The sequence below is a fragment of the Denticeps clupeoides genome, chromosome 1 (assembly GCF_900700375.1).
Source record: "Denticeps clupeoides chromosome 1, fDenClu1.1, whole genome shotgun sequence".
Lineage (NCBI taxonomy): Eukaryota > Metazoa > Chordata > Actinopteri > Clupeiformes > Denticipitidae > Denticeps > Denticeps clupeoides.
In genome coordinates, this window is record NC_041707.1 from 21,063,072 (window position 1) to 21,080,333 (window position 17,262).

At 44.5% G+C, this 17,262-nt stretch overlaps 1 protein-coding gene across 4 annotated transcripts in view; it reads right to left on the reverse strand.

The window, feature by feature from the left end:
* The window catches only part of nlgn2a (neuroligin 2a), a 132,560-nt gene extending 116,101 nt beyond the window's left edge, over positions 1-16,459 (reverse strand). For all 4 annotated transcript variants that reach the window (XM_028993573.1, XM_028993491.1, XM_028993410.1 and 1 more), the window contains exon 1: positions 15,663-16,459. The gene's annotated coding sequence lies outside the window, so the exon portion shown is untranslated. The remainder of the gene's footprint in view (positions 1-15,662) is intronic.
* Positions 16,460-17,262: the final 803 nt, after the last annotated feature.

Below are 17,262 nucleotides of genomic sequence, written 5' to 3' on the forward strand. Positions count from 1 at the left end.
TGAGTGAGCAGTGGGCAGCCATGACAGGCGCCCGGGGAGCAGTGTGTGGGGATGGTGCTTTTGCTCAGTGGCACCTTGGCGGATCAGGATTCGAACCGGCAACCTCTTGATTGCGGGGCCGCTTCCTTATTAACCGCTAGGCCACCACTGCCCCATGAGCACATGTGGGAGAAAACGAGAAACCCCGGTGCGGTGGGACCCAAGGAGGCAGGTAAGTTTCCTCCGGTTTCATATGCAAACGAGAGCAGGTTTGAGCCGCAACACCACACGGATGGCGGGATGAGAGGGAAGAGTAGAGAGGAGAGGAGATGAACAGGAGTCATAGCCGAGTCGAGTTGACGGATGTCAATCAATGACTGAGCGGCTTTATAGGAGCCACGTTACCTCGTTTCCGTGTTGCTCCCAGTCACATGGATGGAATCATGTGACACTAAGCAGTTAACTAAGTTTACAGCACCCAATCATTGTTTAAGTTCATCAGACAGATAAAGTATATGACAGTCCCCTGCTCCACATATGACCTTGTTTGCACTCTCCGTCACTGCGCAGACCTTCGCCGTGTTTACAGCAGCTGTGACTTGTTGGATTTCTGTGTTTATTGATTTACCGGATATCCCCCAGCGAGACCACCACATTTTTCTCCTCTTCTGTTGTCCGTAAATTACTTAGCACCGCAACTGATTAGTAAGTACCCTGGCCAAAGTTACATTTAAAAACATGCATATTTATTTAAGACATTTTTTTTTTTTTTGGAGCTGCTTATGAGCACATTTCATCTAGAAGGTTTTTGTGGATTAAGGCCCTCAACCTCTTAATATTACATCTTTTGTTTAAATTATTAAGTGTGGATTTAACAGCTTGAAACCTGCTATCGGCGACAGTAGATGTGCTGCAAGCACACGGGAGAGGAGTGGAAATTGATTGGACCACTTTCGTGAACTCTCTCAGGTGGCTTAACTGATCAATGGATGGGAAGAAATAATGGGTCTAATTGCATGGTCCTTACTGGCTGATCAATCAAAAAAAAAAATGAATCAGAGGCAGGTTTGCAATCCTCAGCTAAAATGTTACTTCTTCGTATTTGTTTAGACCGTTGGCCTTTATTCTAGTTTAGGGATTTTTTTTACTTGAAGACATGACAGGGTGTGCCATAAGCCTGAGTCCTGCCTGCTGCTGACAGGAAGAGAAAAGGCGTAGAAATGGATTACATGTTCATCCTAATTACGTTCAATCAAAGTAAATGTAAACCTACAAGCTTAGAGCTTTCTTGCTCTACTGTGCGGTGGCGCAGCTGCTGTCACATGCTTCTGGTTGAATTTTTAATTTTTTTTGTTGTGTCTCTTATTCTGCTCTCTTCCAGTGAGCTGTTGTTGCACACTCTGCTCTGATGATTCTCACACGTGCACAGCCCAGAACAGGGTCAACACTGCGCTGTCCGACACTTGTTTTAAGGTTTAATGAGAGCATTTACTGCCTCATGAAAAACACTTGAATGCATGTGATATCGACTATTGTGGTGAGTGGCTCATTAAAGAATTACTGGAACCACTGTCATAGATTGAAGATTCAAAAGGTTTATTTGGCACATACAGTCATGCTTGTGCAGTGAAAACCCTGGGACATGTGGGATAAACTGTGGTTTATAAGGAGTATAATAAGAAAAAAGATACAAATAACTCTGCATTTTGATCGTGGTCATGATATGTCCAAAATATAAATGTGTGTTGCATCGGGTGAAGTGGAGAGTAAAACCGTAAATGTAATAGTTCTAGTTCACATATGTGCAGATAGCATCATGGGTCAAATTATAAAATTATAAACCCTTATGAACCCATATAATTTACAAATCACTGCCTCGATGACTCTGATTGTCTATCGCTGCCTCTGCCTTTGCAAGAAGCAAAATTGGCCTCTTGCAGACATTTACAGAGGTCAGGCTTGTGTGTCAATCGATGAGGGTCCAGAGACCGTTGCTATGCCTTCGCTCCTGAGAGAGTCTCTCAGGGAGAATCAAGGAGATTCTACTGGAATTACAGCACTGGCCAGATTGGAACAGGGCAAGAGGGTGACTGAATAACCTGTGTGTCACCTTTCGTCATCTGCCATCTTGCTCCTCTCCAACCATCTGTCATTGTTTTCTTCCTGGTTACGTCCCACTCATTCCTCCCATTCATTTACAGTCTCTGTTTTCACTAAGGTCTCCAGACTGGTCAAAACTGATGCCATTTAGCTTCTTCACCATCAAGGACAAATAAGAAAACTGTAATTTCACCGCCGCTCTTTTTTTTTTTTTGCACAAGCCTCATCCTTTTCTTCCTATCCTTTTCTCCTTCTTGCAGCCCCCTGTGTGTTTCTTTGCCTGAGGTGAATATGAAACTTTATTCAGGTCACACTGAGGGTACAATTCCCACACTAAGACCTCACCTTTATAGGCTAAAAGCAATACTGTCTCTTTGACAGGGGGGGAAAAAGACTGAAAGAAAAGCAAAAAAGTCTTCAGCAAATTATGAGTTATACCCAGGTCTCCATGCATGGCTCTGATACAATTTTACTTTATCATCAGGGGAAATTTCCTCATTTAAATCACACTTGAGCGATGTCATTTTCAAAATGATTTGGCAAATCGGGGTGGAAGGCCCATTTTGTGGCTGTCGCGGCTTTCATCTGCAGCAGAGTGAATTATGGGATGGAATGGAGTGGCACAAGGGAGTATTGGAGTGGGCACTACAGACAATTCATATTGTTCAGCACACAGACAGCAATAAACACCTCACTGTCAAAATCACAGACACCTACGCATACATTATACATACATTGGTCACGGCTTCTGAAAGGCTCCTCAACAAAGCATAGTGACTACAGCATGGTAATCCACCCTCAAAGTTCTTCACAATAATTGTTCCTTGTGTGTTAAAATTCCATCTTTGGACCATCAGGCAGGTTCAGGCAACCATTCCATGACTTGGTTCCATGTAGTTACTACAGTACAATAAAGTGTACCATGAGAGGAACTGTCTGTGGTGCTGTTGCTCATTCTGGAGTTCATGAAGGTGTTTTTTTACTCAGCAGTGAATACACTGATGGTATAACAGCTGTATCTGAAACCTACATTTGTTTCTTGTTAATTCATATGGAAATGCATCACAATGCATCACAAAGTCAGATGACAAGCTGCTGCCTGGATGATGCAGCGAGACAGCAAGATCATAGCTGAAACTCTTTCATCACAGAAGCTAAAGTTGCACAGCAATGCTTTATAGTCTTTAAAGAACCATAAATAAATATTCGATCCGTGCAGATCGAAAGTTGTGTAATGAAAAGAGTGTAGTCTTGTTTATTCAAGGAATTAAAAAAACATTCTGAAAAAAAAAAAAAAACTGAATAGGCACAAAAATATCCAGGGTGACACAACAAATGTTACACAATACAGGACCAATTGTACCAATAATGTTATGCTATAAATATATATATCACTTTTACAGTATATTGTGATGCAAATAAATATGATTCTTGTTTTCATTTAAACTAGTGCTGTCATATTTTCAGACAATTAGACATGATGCGGATGAGCAAAATCATAAATGCACTACATGTTTATATTAGACACTAACATTTTATGCCCCCAAAAACATTAACCATTAATTATATGCAATTATGAGTAATAACTCAATTTCAGTGATTGCTACTTTGACAGTTCCAGACCTGAAAAGTAGGGAGCCATGTGTACTGTATGTGGAACCATGGACATCCATTGTGGAATAGGAAGGCTAAGAACCAGTGTGGCATAAGTGGCACTTTTGGTGAAATGTATGTGTGTTGTATAGGGGTAACCTTATAACCATTTATGGAAACTTACAGAAGACAAAAAAAGGTGGAGCAAGAGAAGACAAGCAATACCGACTCCCGCACTCATCTTAACAACTGAGTCTGTTGGAGGTCTTGGGTCAGCGGGGTTCAGGATCTGCAGTTTTACTCACTCAAGGCTGCAACTGCTGGAGCCCATTCCCAGGACACTGGGCGCAGGGTGGGGAGCACACACCATTCATTCACAAACACGCTCACTTTAGAGTCACCAATCCACCTGGAGCTCATGCCTTTTGGTGCTCCATGCCTTTCAGTGCCCCAACGTGGGTAACCGCCAGGCTATTGTGTTCAGGTTCACCTGTGTTTTAAAGTATGCTGTGAAGCACAGTGAATGCACCTGTCTGCGAGCAGCGCTGGTTCAATGCATGCACAGAGCCATTACTGAAACACTAAAAGCTGCACTGCTTTGAACCATATTATAAAGAATTCTTTATTTGACTCCCAAGATTCTGGCGATCTAAATTGATGATTGTGATAAAATTAAATTAGATTTTTTCATGATCACAATAAAAATGGCAGATATTTGCATCTTTTGTGTGTATTTAGATTATTTCTTAATGGAGACACATGGCAACACACGCAGTAACTTGTGATGTGGTTTACTGCATAATGCTGACAAAGAGTGAAAGGGCTAAAAGCTGAGCCAAGGAGGTCAGCGAAAGTCATGGTGTTATATGTTAATGTGTAAACTGCTCTGGTGTCTTCAGTTTCAGTATGTCAATACTATTTGACAAATCAATTGTGATCAATCTCCCATCACTACTCCCAAGTATGCTAGCACTCTTCCATATTCATATTTAACTCTCCAAGCTTCAGAAATGCCCTGTTTACAAAAGTCCATTAATTGAATCACACTATGTTCTATGAGACTGGCCTGCAAGATTCTGCTGTGCCCGTGAGGGAGTTTTTAAGTCACTTCCATCCTCTCCACTTTGTTTTCACTCCTTGTGCGCATCCCGCACTCGGGAAGCAGTCTCATTTTTCGCAATCAAAGCAATGGGGTGTGTATTCTTAGAAGAGCTCTGTCGATGTCGGCCATAATAGGGCTAACACAGCCCCAGCGATAATCCCGCCATGCTGCGGCCTCTCAATCACTGACAGGGACCAGATTAAGGATGAGGGCCTACCCACAATCCCCCGCCCCCTGGCACACTCATTCACAACTGCCACGCAGCTGCTGTGATTGGACAGCAACCGCGGAGCGATGCAATGTCCTTTGTGTGTGTGAACATGGAGTGTGTATTTGCAGGCCAGCCCTCCGCTTTCAGGTCAGTGGCGTGTGGGCGCAGCTACAAGCTGTTGCTCTGTAGCAGACGCGGGTCAACTGGGAACATCGCTGCAGTGAAGGGAAAAAAGCATTTACCAAGCTAAAAAAAATCTCAGTAGGAAGACTAATAAAGATTTATACAGCATTTACTGATCCTGAGGTGTCCTAATGATGGAGCCAGTGTAAGTAAATGCTAGACTTTAGTCGTCATCCTATTATGGAAGTTCATCCTAAGGTTCACCTCTCTCACTTAATGTACAAATATTGCCCCAGGGAAGTGTTAAACGGTGTGCAGACACTCGTATTAAATGCAAGTTCTGCTGAAGTTTCATTTGACATGAATATGTGTTGTAACAGATATTTCCCTTGAGACAAACATCTTTTACCATGGCTTTCTGGTTTAAAAATGTGGAACCAGCCTCGCTCTCAGATTCTGCACGGAACGTTATTTTGTCACACCAGAGACGTAAGAGCCCGTACAGAGAAGCCAAAGTAACAAGTGATATGAATTAATTGATAATAGCTACACCTCCAAAGCCACCCGTCTAGGAAAAGAAATGCTTGCAAAAGGTGTGGAGAAAGTCTCAAAAGGCAAAAGACAAGGACATGATAATGCAAGGAAAGTCGGTAGAACTGGGTAATATCCATCCAGCTACCACACCCAGAATCCCAAAATGTAGAACATTTAAAGCATATACTCAGTTGTTTTAATCATTTGTGAAATTCCAACACCAACATTATTTCTTCAAAATAATACCAACATCCAAACCCAAACCAAAATATTTTTATTCTGTAGTTTTTTGGTATTGTGCATCGCAGTAAGGCTAGATATTAAAAAATGAGTCTGGACATGAAAGATATGAGAAACTTGCTATGACCTTCAGCCATCAATTCCTCTCTTGTCACATGATAATCATGACACAGGTCAGCTATGCTCTTGCATCATTGCACTTAATAAAAATTTCATTTACTAATTTTTTTTTTTACATTATAGATCGAAACCTTAAGTTAGACAACGGACATAGTTTTCCAACAGTGTTTTTTATGCTGAACACTTTATTTTTATTCACACATGTTAATGGGCATCTCACGAAGCTGCTTTTGATGAACAAAGCAGATAGAAAGGTAAAAAAAACAGATTCATCAAACATGCTTTGCTTAATCTGGCTACAAAAAATACAAAACGTGTTCTTTTTTGCATTTCATTCCTCAAAATGGCCCCATTCTGGGAGAATCTCTGCCCCTCTCGCCAAATGTCCTAGAATGGGCTCTGGCAGCTGTGACCGTGACTTAGCTGATATGGAGAGTGTGTAGAATATTGCAAAGAACAGAAAAAACATTTGGGGCATTACATAATCTGTGCTAAACATATCAGTGCTGTTTTGATCGTGGATAAGGCTGAAATTGGTTTACTACATATAAAATCGCCAATGGAAAGGGGGGAGCACTGTGAGGTGAAAGATAGAGAGGACCATTACAGATGATAATATAATCATATACTGCTTTGAAAACGGGGTGCATGTCTATGTATGTAGTGATGATAACAGTGACTGCTTGAAGTTGGCTTGTTTTTGTAGGTGCGCCGATGATGCACACACAATAACAGTGCTAACACGTACACAGAGACGAGAATGCATCTCAATAAACGCAAGTATTTGAATCGCATCAGGACGCTCGTGTGATGACTAAAAAGAACAAATGATTTGTTTCCTTCCTGTTTGCTAAGGACAGAATTTGTGGCCACAGGATATTGTTCCCCATACAGTCGGAAAACAACGAACATGAAAAAGCTACGCTCACAGCGGGTTTCATTTATTGAGCTAATAATGTTTCCCAGGCAAAGAGAAAAGCAAAACACCCAAACACAGGTGACGGAAGGGACAATACATGACCAGCTATGGTGCTGCTTGAACGCTGAGCTCAAGGCAAAATCTTTGTTTCGCTGGAACAATTACCAGCTCAATAAAAACAATGCATCATGAATAAACACAATGTAATCAAGCAGAGACAGCTCTCTTGCTTCGAAAGCACGAGCAGACACAAAGTAGACAGACTGAGTAGACAGCCGGGTTATTTTTGCGAGCCAATTGCTCATCCAGTACCATCAAATAGGATGTGAGTGCTTCTTGCCTGCACGGTGCAGCACAAACGTTTTGCCAAATTGCATCAAAAAGCCGGCCGTGTTATGATGCGGCCCAGTACCCAGAACCACGTTCGGCCCCGGATTCGTAGCACAGTCCAAGCGACGCCTAGGCAGTCCACATGCACTTTATATGTAACTTTCACCCACATCCCTTCGCGTTAATGTTGTTTCACAAGTTTGGTCTGTGTATGTTTTGCCCATTGTGACTTTTTTAAATAAAATTTTCCATAAATGTCGAGCGTGTGTGCCTCTACCTTTTCACCCCCCAGTGGAAATTTGAAAGACCCTCCACGTCAACCAGCTGAAGGGAGATGTTCATAGTCACACTCTTCACCTGGACTGTACGCCTGGTTAATTCGCAGTCTTCACTCGGAGCACATCAGTTCTGTTCCATTAAGCAGGCTTCTGTGCTTGACTATCCCCTCTAATACGGTGAAAGATGATAAAAAAAATTCCTGCGTATGTATGAAGAGGAGGAGGAAGAATTTAATGCAGCTAGAGGGGAGGGGGTTACGTGGTAGATCTGTTGGCCGGAGGGTGGATGGGGGAGCCTGTTAAATGGAACAGAGGCTCGTTTCTAATTGGGCAGTTCCTTGTCTGGGATCAGGCCCCAGTTCCAAAACAGTGGCATAGCGGGGGAGGAGAAGGGCGACACCCACTCATACAAAGGAGGGGTGTTGTTGGGGTCAAGTTGAGGCCTCTGATGAATCATGGAACATCGCTGACCTATTGCACGTCTCTCCTTTCAATATAGATGCAATACAGCTGCTTACCCCAGAGGATAAATCCGAGTGTTATTTCCTTAAAGACATTTTTGGGCCTGTCTGCTCATGGAATCGAACCACCGAGGGGCAGAGAGAAGTGTAGGAGGAGGTTTGTGAGCAGGAAGAGGAGGAGGCGGAAATTAAGGGGGACCCATCAAAGCCCTCTCCAGAGGTCTAATTTATGTTTACGCTTATCAATCGGCTAATTAAGTAGTGAAAGGAAGAAGCTAGGATAATGGTGGATGGAAGGTGGCTCAGGCAAGAACCTTAGAGCATATTCTATTTCATATTGTTTTTAATGGTTCATTGAACACTAAACCTTTTTTTGTGCATGACATATATGTTTTTACAAATTTGTGGTATCTGCTGTTTCTCAGCAGCAGCATCATGAGAACATTTGCAAAGCAGAGCTAGTGGTGTGGTATGATTACAGGAATGATGTACGAAACATGCATGATCAAAGTGTATAAAATCGTAACAGGGAATTCGATACATTTATCTGGCAATCCAGCCTTGGGCCAGTCATCATGATAAGGCTGAGTGTTTCTCGGGTCATGAGGACACTGTAGAAATAGGATAAAAAATACTGAAGATCAAATATAACAAAACCCTGGCCAATTTGGCCAAGAGAGCTGTTTACAAATGGTAAAGTCCTTAAAAAAACCACAAAAAAAGAACGAGATGTGCAACATGAGTACAATATGTTGCAGACACTCATGGTCTCTTGAAACACATGTACTGCCATGGGTTGATGAGAGCCAAATGGACAAGGGCTTTGTGGGACAATGGAAATGGGAACAGTTATATGAAGAGGATGCATCAAGTAGCCGCCACTAATGGGACATTTGCTGATGTATCAGTCACATACAATATAACAGTATACTCATATTCAAAACTGACTTGCAGTCACCATTCCTAAGAAGCATAGGTAAAAAATAAATCCGACGTATGGACTTTTGCATCAGAAAAGCCCAGGAGACCTAAGGGTTCCTGTGTGTATCTTCTCAGATGTAAAGCACGTTTTCTGGTTTAAGGATATCGCCCGTGCTCGGAAATATTTATTTCTCCCGTGAGATGTGCAGCGGTGGGTGTGGAATGGAGGAAATCCTGCTGACTAGCCTCTTCTCATTTATTTCTCCTTACCCATGCCCTTTGCAAACTCCCTTAAGATTAAACAGAAATCAATGAGATCGTTTCATCTCTCAATACCCAGAGATGACTGACTACATCCGCCCCTATTCCCATCAAAAGCATTTGGAATCCAAATGTGGGCAGGAAGTGTTCTGAAAGGCTCAAGACTCCATCACCACACCCGATCTCCACAATCAAGCAATTCACCATCCCCCTCCACTTTTCCCTACTGGGCTTTTTGGAAAGGTCCTGGGGTCTGTATAACAAGCTCCTCGCCCATTAAAAAGAGTTATTGTACTCCTGTGTAATAGCCATTGTGCCTGCATGCAAAATTCTTTTCGTTAACAGTAGTCAGTCCGCTCGCCTTAAACCTGGAAACAAAGACGAAGCAATCAGCAAACCACTTCACCCAAATAAAAATCCTTTCTATCAAAAATCTTTGTTCTCTTGTCCCAGGGGGATCTTGTTTTGTTGGGGTAACATAAGAACGTGCCTTTCTATCGGTAAAAATTGTTCATGTGATTATTCTAAACCGCCTAAGTTTATTTATTTTTATTCCCATAGAAGCTGAGCCTTTATTCCAGTCACAATGCCGAACATTGCAGCAAAACAGCACTAAATATTTGATTATTTCTGGCCGGCTCAGTCTTCGTCCTACAAACTCGCACATCACCGCAAAGTGAGATGCGAATCAAAGTTGTGGCGCTATTAGCGGCAACTTCCGTTCCACAGTGGTCTGATAGGGGGGGCTCGCAGGGGTCTCGGGGTCCACTAAACGGCACATTTACATTTTACATTTACAGCATTTATCAGACGCCCTTATCCAGAGCGACTTACAATCAGTAGTTACAGAGACAGTCTCCCTGGAGCAACTTAAGGTTAAGTGTCTTGCTCAGGGACAATGGTAGTAAGTGGGATTTGAACCTGGGTCTCCCGGGTCTCCTGGTTCACAGGCGAGTGTTTTACCCACTAGGCTACTACCACGCCTGCGCTGCAATGCATATCCGCAAACCATTGTGCCAAAAGAGGGTCTCAGAGAGGGACGGTGATGCTTGTGTAACTGTCAAGCCAAATTAAGGTGGAAGAGCGTGTCACTTTCTTCTTTTTTTTTTTCGAAATAAACCTGCTCAGTGCCCGATCGCTGCCCTAAGGCTCTATGTGTTTCTCTGCTTCTTGAGAAAATAACAACAATCCTCATAGCTGCTGCTTAAAAAATAAATAAATAAAAATAAACCCAAGTGTGATGCTCCAAATTTGCTGCTCGTTCGTCACTGTCACGCCATTAACCTGCTCTCGCCAGCCCGGGTGGGGGGGGCCTATTCGGCTGCCATCGAGCACAGAGGGGGGCGCAGCTTCGCACGACGAGTCTGTGAACAGGCGACTTCACACTCTCGCGGTTCCACGGCACAAATACAGACCGAGAAAAGCAGAGGGACGGTTCCTGTCGGCACCCTCGAGGTCAAGTGTCTGGTGCCAGTGGACCGATGGCGAATCTTTACCAACGAAGCTTGACAAGAAAAGGGGAATAAAGTGAGAGACATGGAAAGTGACACAGAAGCTGTCATACCACAATTCACAGCTCGGTAATACCGGCCTCCGCAATCCACCAAGCGGCTCCATTATTCTCCTTTTACCCACCCAGGCAACCAGCCGCTGAAAAGCAGAGTAACGAGGCTGAGACGCCTTGAGACGTTACTAAGACTGAATATCCCCCCACATAACAAGACAGACTCCAACTCATTATGACCTGCGGTGGAGCACCATTGGGGGAAAAAATGTAGACACCTTAGTCATTATGTGGCAGTAATGCCGTCATTTTGGTAGCAGACTCTCTGTCTCCGTCCCTCCCTCTCAACATTAACATTCAGATATGTTCTTACAAGGTCACTTCTGGCTCAACAGCTCCTCCCTGACTCTTCCAGCATGGCCAGTCCTGGCCCTGTGCTACGTGTTATTGCACGGAATAGCGGTTTCTAACAGGACAAAAGAAAAGATGTACAATGCAGTGGCATCACAGGGAACAGATATAGAAATGCATGTATTCAATCAATTAATCACACTCATTTTGATCACAATTAACTCCTAAGAACTATTTTGAACTATGTGTGGGATAAAAAGATCAGACGACTGAATAATTTAAGGAGTGTTGCTTCTGTTGTTGGAGCACCTCGTGAGCAGCCGTGAGTCTCCATATGAAAATAATGTAAAGGTACACGCAGGACATGCGTCATCTGAACCGGCACTAAAACTTGTAGGCTGTGTTTCACATATGTGACAAAGGTCAGATCCCACAAAGGATGTAAATACATATTTATAAATTAATCGCAATAATTAAAATGTTCACTTTCACAAACAACATGTACTCTTTATGTACATATATTCCAATAAAGTGTAAAACACACCAACATATCGCTTGAAAAAAAAAAAAAAAAAAAAAAAAAAGTGAAGTGATTGTCACATGTGATACACAGCAGCACAGCACACGGTGCACACAGTGAAATTTGTCCTCTGCATTTAACCCATCACCCTGAGTGAGCAGTGGGCAGCCATGACAGGCGCCCGGGGAGCAGTGTGTGGGGACGGTGCTTTTGCTCAGTGGCACCTCAGTGGCACCTTGGCGGATCGGGAATCGAACCGGCAACCTTCTGATTACAGGGCCGCTTCCTTAACCGCTAGGCCACCACTGCCCCAAATATATCACCGTGTAAACAAAAGTATATATGACTAGCATAAAGCAAAATAAATATTTTCAATTTAACACTGCGTTTCCCACCATGTTGCTGGAAAATAGAGAGCCTGGCCTAATTCCCTATGAAAAATTGATTGCGAGTTCAGAAAATTATTTATAAAACATAAATCCTTTGATATCAGTGGCATTCTGATGAATTCTAACATTCGCATGGGTGTGCTAAATACAGTGAAAAACAGACATTTACCATCTCTGCAGATGGTAGATTGCACTTGGTACACTGGTACATTGATGGTAACATGAAAACACGTTGTAAGTCGCTCTGGATAAGGCCGCCTGCCAAATGCCTCAAATGTAAATGTGTTGTTTTTTTACCACATGCAGCAAAAAGGACCACTCATAACCCAAACCCTCATCAGGTAAAACATTCTGTATTTGAGCACGAAAGGAGGCTGCTGGGTTATTGCAAAAAGTGAAAAGGGTGAAACAATGGGATGTAATGAAATGTAACATATAAAATTCTGTTGGAGTAAACGGCATTGTCGCAGTACTCTTCAAAACACTGGTACATCAAACAGCTCTGCTATCTTAAATGGGAGCTGTCCGTCGCACTGCTTCCCATGGGGCTACATACTAAATGTCGTGCATAATCATTGCATGATAAAAAAAAATCATTGGCGTTCACAGATCAGTCCATTTCATCATGTTCAGAGCTGAAGGTCTGCACAGCCTGCCAGGTTTTACGTTTTTTTGGGGTTTTTTTCTCGAACGCATTCGAATGCCACCGGGTATACAGTGGGAACTTCCTATTACTATTCGACATCCTATTATTCTTCTCCTGCTGTGTTTAAAAATTCATAGCAACTCCAAATCTGTAGAATAATATGGTCACTAAACAACCAAAGTGGTAACAATTACACATCAAACGAGCATGAGTGAGGTGTTGGTCCCAACAGAAGAAACCTAAACAGCACATCAGTGGCGCCTTTGTCTCAGTGAAAGAGCAGAATGAAAAGGACGGGCCGGTAACAGCACTGTGTTTAGATGTTTCATGAAAGTGGTCGGCGAACCAAACCGTCTGGTGCCAGATGACGGGCCAGAGGCATCTTCTGGACGATGATCTGAGGGAGCCAACTGGAACACAGATATCGACAGAAGACTTGATGTACGGAAGCGCGGCGCCATTGATGCCTCTGAAAACAGTCACTATGGTATTGAACTCCATACGTGCTGGCTGCTGGGACCCAGTCAAGTGAGTCGAAGAGCGGGGCGGCGCCTCAACACACACTGCCAAGCTATTGCATGCCATGATTTTGGATCCTCCGTGACAGTCAAATCAGAACAAAGACAAAAAAATACAACATTCTATAATTTTTTCCCCCTAGGGGTTTCAGCAGACTGATGTAATTAATGATTAAAGTAACACTTACAGTCCATAATTTCCCCTGTCCTTAGTGTCATGCGTAGAGAGTCGCACACATAAAACTTTGTGGGTCAGCTCTATTGTTTGTTCTTCGACTAACATAACTAATGTTCCTTGACATACCCTCCACACACAAACACAATAATATATACCAACGATATGGCTAAAAATACCAAATCTCGAGTGTGTAGGAGTGTGCAATTTCATGTGTGTCTGTGCGTAAGATTACATAAAGAGATTAATCTGCTGCATGGCCGTAATCATTTGGATTTTTTCATGCTAAATCCTTTTGTGGAAGGGAAGGGGAAACCGGGAGCGATGAGGCAAAAGTCACCTTAAGCATTGATCACAGGGATGACAGACACTTAAGAATCAATGAATCAATCAAAGAATTAACACCTAATCAAATGGAGTGCGCTTGCTTGACTGACAATTTTGAGTTAAGGGAATGGAATTAAATTGAAGCTCACCTCAGTGTTGGGTGAAGAAGATGAGCCTTTGTTTCATTTTGATGTGTTGCTCATTGGCATTGTGGGGGTCAGCTCTATTTGGAGGGAACTTGCCAACCTGTCGAGCAACGTTAGCCTCCATGTCAAGAGCCCATTTTGGCAGTCCATTCTAGGTGCTCCTCAGGGGGTCTAAATGTTCCATTTTATTTTTTTCACCTTCTGCCTTTATACCAGCTGAGCTCTTATATCTTCATTGATGGTCTATATTTACTTGGCTGGTGTGTGTGTGGACACCTCAGAAAAAGGCGACCTTCATCTAACCTCAGTGAGAGCTGAGATATGAGAAAAGACCTTTGCTGACAATGATGTTTGTTTGAAGTGTGTGCAGCTTTCTATATATGTATGTGTTTGTGTGTATGTCTGTTTATGGGAAGCCGGCTGTGCCTTAATGGACCTTTTACAATGTCTTTGTAATGGTGGACATAAGTGTGCCTTATCCCTTAGTTATTTACAGGTATCTGCCATACGTGTACTGCGCTAGCCAATCACAGAGCCGCGTGGATCCAGGCCGTATGAATATGAAAAAAAAAAAAAAAAAAAAAAACGGCTGATTAAATGAATGAAAAAAAAAAAAAAACATTCATATATCAGTGCCTGAACATGACTGCATGACTACAGTTATAAAACAGTTACAACAAATGGCAGCACTGAGCGATTATCGTCCAACTTTCTTTTTTTTTCCTGGCACAAGCTTCTCCATCTGTTTAATGCTTAGCGGCCCACGCAATGAGCTATCACTCCAGCACACTCTTCTACACGTCCAAGCCCATCTGGGTGGCCATCTTGCACAGGCCTCTGTCTGGGGCAGGCTGATGTTCTGCAATGTTCCGTAACTGCTGATTTCACGTCCGTCACGGCGTGCGTGAAGGGTGGCCTGCCCTAAAACCACCTCCAAACTCTCCGGACCTCCACCACACCCATCCCACACACACACACACACACACACAGCCACACAGAAGCAGGGTAGCGGCCACAGACCGCTACCAGACAAGGCCACCCGCCTCCCATGTTTAGCCGGCTCATTGCAAATCAATTAGTTGCCATCGATCGACTTGTTCTCACATGAATAAACAAGGGCCACCGCGAGGCGCGGCTGTTAGAGACGCCGAGATAAAAGCCAGAACACGGCCACAAAGTGACCTGAAGGGCACACACGCGCAAAAACACACACAGGCGGCCGCAGTGAGCGAGAGGAGGAAGTTTTTCCTTTCTCTTCTTCTCCTTTATTTTGTTTTTTTTTTTTGGGACGCCCGGAGGATTGGTTCCGGGACAAGGACAGTCAGCTCTGCGTCTCGTGCGTCCCCGGTGACACTGGGAGCCTCCATATCTGCTATTTAGGCCAGCGACAGAGCGACACAGTGCAGCCCTCCCATCTCCCCTTAGCAAAGAACAGAGGTTCTCTTGTCTCCACAGAATTCTACCATCAACTGGAGCTCGGAATGGACAGCATATAAATGTGCTCTATTCTCCGAGGGTGTGTGTGTGTGTGTGTGTGTGTGTGTGATAAAGAGCGCACTTCCTCAATAATAGACTCTTTTTCTTCTTTTTTCTTCTTCAGGGATCTATATTTTTGTCCCAGCACCAGAGAGGATGGGAGGAGGAGAGACGGGAGCTGCCCCGCACACCCCACGTAACCGGCCAACTTACACGCGTGTCGGTTTTAAAGCGCGATTCGGTCCGCGTTTCCGTCCCGCGTTAAATGGGTCAGTGCCGCAATTTCCTCCCGCCACGCTGGAGCGGAGAAGCGGGCCCTCGCCGCTCCGTTCTCCGGGGAACAGGTTGCTGCTCCGCGGAGTTGACGGTGTCAGGCGCGCACCGGAGGGGGAGGACGGTGATTTGTGGAGAAAAAGTAAAAAAAAAAAAAACCCTTACCTCGAACCTCCCGGCGTCCAGGACAGCAGGAGACCGGCGTGTCCTCGTCCTTATTCACACAGGACCGAAATAACACACAGACAGACGGGGAGAGAGGGGGAGAGATGGAGAAGTAGTCTTGGCGCTCGTCGCCGCAAATCCTCGAGCGTTAAATTTCCTGCTCGTCGCCGAGGGAAGTGTGGCTAATGGCATTAAACGCGCGCCGTGTCCCGCCTGTCAGCGCCCCTTTCCACAGAACGTTTACTCGTGGGCTTTTTTTTTTTTTTTTTTTTTTAACGACGCGTTTATAAAACGAGCAGGAAATTAAAATAAAATAAAACTGCAGAAACGTCGCCGGGGACGCGCGCGCAGGTCGCGGTGCGCCGAAGCGCTTCGCGAAGTTCACGTTAATTCATATTCCACAGCGAGTCCAGAGTCGTGCCTCCACGTCCTATTTTCGCCGTGGGTTTAGTGTGTATTTTGAGGCTGATTCCGCCGCTCAGCGCCGAGATTCGGGGGGAAGAAGGCGTTGCATCGGCGGTCCGGGTCTCAAATCACATCCGTCCTCCGCGGGCTGCCGCTGCTATTCCGGTCGGGTTCGGGTCGTGCTGCTCGCCCATAAGCGGCCGCTACTGCAACACGGTTTTGTCGGTAGACCTGCACTGGTGAGGATGCTGTGCTCTCCCTCTCTCCCTCTCCCTCTCTCTCTCTCTCGGCTAGTTTGTCGCCGTGACAACGCGCTCATCCTTCATCTTCGCACGCAGCTCCACCTCACACTCCGACTTTTTTTTTTCTATTATTATTGATTTTTTTTTTTTTTTTTTTTATACAGTGAGAAATTCTCTTTTGGCTTTATCACTCCACTCCTCCTCCTCCTCTCCTCCAGCACCGAGTCTTGCTCGGCTGGGAGAGCTGCAACAGAATGACGTCAGAGGCCATTAAAGCGGTACGAACCCTCCCGAGAAGGCGTGTACGGCGGACAGGAGACGCGCAGACACATGCAGCCTGGGCAAGGAGAGACTTGACCACAGGAAAACAACAGCTTTATCGCGACTTTGATAGTATATTAGTATCAACTAGCTGTGTTTGCTGTGAAGTGATATAAAAAAAATACAGATGTTTATGCGGGGCACTACAGTTTTATGTGGAATTTGCTCTCTCCTTTCCTCTGGGTTCTCCGGTTTCTTCAAAATATTCCGCAGCAAACCCCCTTTCCCCTGCAAGCAGACAGTTGGCCTCCTGACCTCTCCTGCTGCTTCATGGTTTTGACCCCTGCTTAGCACTGACTCTCCTTCCCAAATACAGCCTTTCGTCACCTCGCATGCTGCTCAAGTGGGCACCACTGACAGTTTCAACTGCGCCACTCATGCGTTCGAGCTCTGCATTCTCTGCCAAGGCCAATCGGGACCACTCCCTACGTCGGTCCCGCCCACCGTTTCACCTGCTGCCTCCACACACCCCAAACCGACTGCTTCCAGCTCCAGCAGTATGCGGTTTCCCCAGGAACCGGCCCTGATAATATGTCACTTCGACATTGTTGTCACAGATTGGCTATTGCAGCATTTCCCATCCCTGGTCCTGGAGGAACGTCTGCCAAAGAGTCTTCACTCCAGCCCCACCT